We start from the raw sequence: 5,298 nt of genomic DNA, 5'->3' as shown, positions 1-5,298 counted from the left end.
CTGCCACTGATGTTCCAGTTTCTCTTTACATCTGCTGTTACATTCACTTTTCCCCAGGGGGACATTCAACTCTACCGTTTCCTTTGACAAAGCTTGCTTTGCCAAGAAATCAGAGATTTCGTTTCCCTCCACTCCTGAATGGCCAGGTACCCACAGAAAGCATACACTGAATCCCGATCTTTCAATTCTAAATAAGCAAGATAACATTTCCCAGATCAGATCAGGACAGGCCCTTGATGTCCCCTCCTTCAGAGCCACCAAAGCAGCAGCTCAGAACAGATAATACTTCTTGGGAGCTTGTTTTCCTCAACACAATCTAGTGCCCATGAAATTGGCTGCAACTCTACAGAGAAAACTGACGAGTGATCTGACGTACGGACTTTCTGTCTTGATCTACTGCTGGCCACATATACTCCTAGCCCAGTCTTCCCAGACTCTGGGTCCTTAGATCCATCTGTAAAAATTTGACTATATTCCTTAAAGTGATTCAGACATCCTAACACATCTACATAAGGGATATTTCCCCCCTATCTGTAGATGCACCTCAGGGTCAGGTAAAAGCCAGAAGGGAATCAGAGACCAAATAGTCCCACTCACTTTATCCTGCTGCTTGTCTCTTTATAACTTCAGCACGCGGTCACATGGTTTCTCAGAAATCAGCCCCGTTAGAAAAATGCTGCATTCAAGTTGTGTCGGACATTCAGCCACTAACAGATGTTTCAGGCTACAAGGTTCTGAATTTTTCAAGTACAAGTAAAAGTAATAAAACTGAACTTAATTAAAAGTACAAAGTAGGTCAGTTAATAGGCCAGCATCTTATCATCAGAAGGTTGCTTGTAGCGGACCCTTGGCGTCAACAAAATGAGGCGGAGAGATTCTGACGGGTGCTTAATTTTTATTGTTTGCTGTAGCACCGTGAAAACTATGAAAAGGAAATACAGAAAGAAAATAAAGAGGTTAGATTAAACACATGAAACATTTGATTTACAATCTCCAAATCCTCAATACAATCACCCCCATTCAATAATAAAATACGAAAGAGATACATTTATTAGAAAATGTTTACACTCATTGTTAAAACTTGATCAACCAAAAATAAATCTAGACACCTCAAGGATAAAAGTAATTGCCCAAAATTTGACTTTCACATACCTCGTTCCACTTTACCAAGGGAGCTAATTGTTTGTATGTTGAAGGTGCTGTTTGGAAAGCCATCTGCCTCCTAATAACAATAACCAAACTTAAGAAAGACTGCAGCAACCTAATCAACATAAAGATGGTGTGTGATTACAATACATGGATCAAATCAAACTTACTGGGAGTGCCACAAATAATCCAGGCAAAGAAAAGACTCGGCAGCACAGATGCAGCGCCAGCCCAGCGGAGACAAAGGAGAAGGCGACTGAGATGCGCACAGGTGAGCTTACAGGGCTCATAGTCTCCTCCCTTTTATACCTCGTTAAGACTGGCCACTAGATGGCAGTCCAGGGTCATTCACATGCCTAAAACAATTTACTGTTCTTTACATTGCTGGTTTGATTCCCCTGGTCTGCATGTCGAATTGTCCTTGGGCAAGATAGGGAACCACAAACTCCTCCTGATGTGCTGGTCGGCACCTTGTATGGCAGCCGCCGCCATCAGTGTATGAATTACTGTAATTACTGATAAATGTACTTAATGTAAATGTGAATGAGTGCAGACCCAGTGTGAAACGATTTAAAGAGAAAGAAAAGAGAAGAAAAAGTCCAACAGAATAACAGCTACTCCATCATTTATGTCCCTGTTGTCGATGTGACATCATTTATACATGAAACAAACAGGAACATAATTCAAGTGTACATCTGTTTTAAGGAATTCACTCCACTGCCCTCTGCACTGCAGCTCACTACAGGACACACCTCCCTCCCTCATTCAACCCCCCCTTCTTCTGTCGTTTGTCTTTTATTCGTCCAAATCCAACCCTGGTTCCAGAGACGTGCAACCGTCAACATAAGCTCGTACTTCCTGTAGCTGAGATCATATCAGACTCGAACACTTCCTGCTGTGTGAGAGTTAAACTCTGGACCATCTGCAGATTCTCTTCACATTATGAGTCTCCACATTTCTGTGGGTCCAAACCTGAACCCACTGAAATATAAAGTTCTTTTCTCCAAATGATTGTGTCGAAGCTGCAGCTGTATGACTCTAAAGTCTTTGTTAATGATACTGGAGGCTTTATCATGTGGACTGCATGAGAGGGTTTGAACTGTCAACATTTGATATCTGTCTTATCTGGAACACCAGCTGCAGGCTGAATGTCACCAATCAGGTTTTAGCCTCAGATAAAATAACATGTTGGTGCTGATAGGAGGGAAACATGTTTTAATCTGATCTTATATCTCATCATCCTCGTCACTCTGCAGCTGACTGCTGGTTTTGCTGATTCTTAAACTTTGTCTTTGTGTTTCTTCTCCTGTGGGTCAGAGTTCAGACTCCAGCCTGTCGATCATCAGCTGATGAACACATCCCTGCTGGATGACCGACAGCACTGATTGGCTGTCAGACTGAGAATAAACAGGAAGTGACTGCAGTGGAGAAGAGCAACTGCTCAACTGCTCTGCAGCCGCCTTGCTCCTGCGATAATTTAAGGTCATGTGACATCGCATGTGGAGAGGAAACCACTCCCATCCAGGTCACTGAGGACACATTTTAACCAGCATGCATCACGCAGCGCTGCACAGTCCTGCGTTATCATGAACTCGCCTACTGACTCCTGGTAGGAGGAGTGGAAGCAGCCTGGGGCTTTTTCCTCCACGCCAATCATTGTGTGATGACACCCTTTTTGTTAAAGCTTAGAAGAGGTGGGGGATGGTGCACAGGTTGCTCTAAAGCTCATTCTGAGTCCGTCCCTGACCCACTAAGAACCTCATTCCCCTGAGAGCACCAGCCAGAAGCTCTGGTCTGTTTAGGCCTATTTTAGGTTTTTTTGGCTGCCCACTTCTTTCTACAGAGGAAACTGTGTTTATTTGGGAACCCCTTCAAACCCTAAACACCTTCAGTTTTTCCCTGGGGCTTGTTGGAGCATATTTTTTATTCTACCCGGGAGAGGCATTTGTTTTTTTATTTATTGTCCAAGTAGTGGACATTGGGTATTCCCCCCTAGATTTTCATGTTTTTTGTTTATATTTTTATGTAGATTTGTAAATACCACCACACTTCTATCAGCCATCTTGCCATTTTGCTTTTGATCTTTCAGACACACACACATTTGCTGTGTTGCAATTCAGGGTCTGCATCCTTCGGAGGCTGCATTTGAAGGCCAGTTACGCCACAACGCCGCACGAAGGCTGTCCCAATTCAAAGGCTCCTCCAAATGAAACATGCAAATGCGACCTTCTTTCCCCTGTTTTAGGAGGATGCACCGCTACGATCCTTCGTGGCCCCACACATACCAAGATTCTTTGCGTGCTGGAAAAATAAGAAAGAAGGAGAGAAAATGGCGACATCACGTGGCGTAGATCAACACTTTCGCAGGCCTGGGCAGTAGAAATCATGACATTAGGGTAAAACATCTGGTGAAGCAACCAGGAAATGCTCCAAAGGCTAGACCGTCACATTAAACAACGGCTGATGAGGTTAACAAGGTCTCTCTGAAGGACTCGCCTTCAAAGACCACAAAGGCCGAGTCCTTCAGAGGATGCAGACTAGTGTTGCACGGTAAACTGACACTAGAAATGTACCACGGTACCCAGCCGTTAAGAACAATACTTTTTCAGGTTTTATTAGTATCGGTACTTTATGAACTTTGTGCGACAGCAGGGCAGCGTGTCTGTGTGCAGCTTCTCTCTGCTTCCTCACTGTCTACAGTCAGAGTGGGCGTGGTTTAACGGTGACAGACAGTCACAGAGCGAGACAGACATGGCTGAAAGTAGCATGAGTGCTCCTGCCAACCATCCTCGGCTTGTTGAAAAAGCAGACGCACAGAGCGAAATATGGAAATATCTCGCTTACGTTGCCGACAGTAAGGGCAAGACCACGGACACCACGAAGCCCGTCTGTAAACAATGCTGTAAATCCGTAATGACCAAGAGAAACAACACGTCCAACTTGGCGAAACGTCTGACAGACATGCAGACTTGTTGAAAGAGTTCACAGAGCTGCAGGTTAGAGATAGATAACATAAATATCCCCCGGATGGAAGTCAAGCAAGTTTTTTTCACCATCAGAGTTGCGCGAGTCAGTCAACGTTCACACTGGTAACATGAACTTTACCAGAACGTGCGCTGGTGTTCACAAGTATGTTGATCAACAACACCACTTAATGATCTATTTTAAGTCAATCAGTACTAGTAATGTAATCATAGCATGTACATTTTTGTCAATAATTTATAATATATATTGTAATTTATATCATTAGAAAATGTTGTGATTAGAGCACAGACCTCCACCAGGTCATTTGTGTTGTACTTTAGTGCACTAATGTAGTTTACAGGATAATAATCCAGGTTTAAACTTTATCAACATGAAATGCTAATTGCAAAATTCCCCTTTGTGGGACGAATAAAGTATTATCTTATTTTATGAATTGCCAGACTTACAGTTAATGTCATTTATGATCATTATTTTTGTGATGAATAAAATTGTAATTAATGTGCTTTTAATGTTTTTCTACTACTTGCACTGAACTTTTAATGGAAAATCAGGTTATTTAATAATCTCTGAGAGCAAATAAGACAAATGAACAAAACAAGAAGACACTTGTCTTCTTGGATACAGAGATGCTTGGCAGCTGAGTTAAACAGCTGTATAATCATTTCATTGTCATTATAACAGGTTAAGTAGCTTTAAAGCTCAGCAGCTTTTACAAAAATATTTTTTTTATTTAGACTTTTTAAGTTTAAGTGTTTTAATAAAAATATGTTTTAATCTTGTCACACAGTGGTGAGGTTGTCTTGTTCTGGGATTTTGTCTCGTGAACTTCCTGTTTTATTTTGAAAAGTAACTCTCCTCTCGTTTCAGGTCACTTGCTCTTCCTCATGTGTCACCGGTCTGATCTCTCCCCTGATCCCTGATTGTGTCCACCTGTTCTCCTTTACCCTCATGTGTTTTAAAGTCTGCATCTCCCTTTGTCTTGTGCCCGAGTGTCTCGTTCCCGCCTGCACCCGAGTCTTTCGCCACAGCCCTCGTCTTGTCCAAGCCTCGTTTGACTGTCGGTAATTCTGTATGTTGTACCTTTTCATAGCCAAGTCTTGTAGTGTAGTCAGATTGTAGTCTTAGATTGATTAGAAAGGTATTTTTTTCTCAGCCTGTTGATTTGTA

The 5,298-nt window shown here is 42.4% G+C and overlaps 1 long non-coding RNA gene across 1 annotated transcript; it reads right to left on the bottom strand.

Moving 5' to 3' along the window:
• Window positions 1-878: 878 nt before the first annotated feature.
• LOC115590133 (uncharacterized) lies at window positions 879-2,543 on the bottom strand. The gene is made up of 2 exons (XR_003985697.1): window positions 1,317-2,543; window positions 879-1,222 (listed from the first exon to the last, which is right to left on the bottom strand). It is a non-coding gene; the product is annotated as an uncharacterized LOC115590133 (long non-coding RNA).
• Between the last annotated feature and the right edge of the window lie 2,755 nt (window positions 2,544-5,298).

This window comes from Sparus aurata, chromosome 10 (assembly GCF_900880675.1).
Source record: "Sparus aurata chromosome 10, fSpaAur1.1, whole genome shotgun sequence".
NCBI classification, from domain to species: domain Eukaryota; kingdom Metazoa; phylum Chordata; class Actinopteri; order Spariformes; family Sparidae; genus Sparus; species Sparus aurata.
This window is presented reverse-complemented; position numbering and strand designations above follow the sequence as displayed.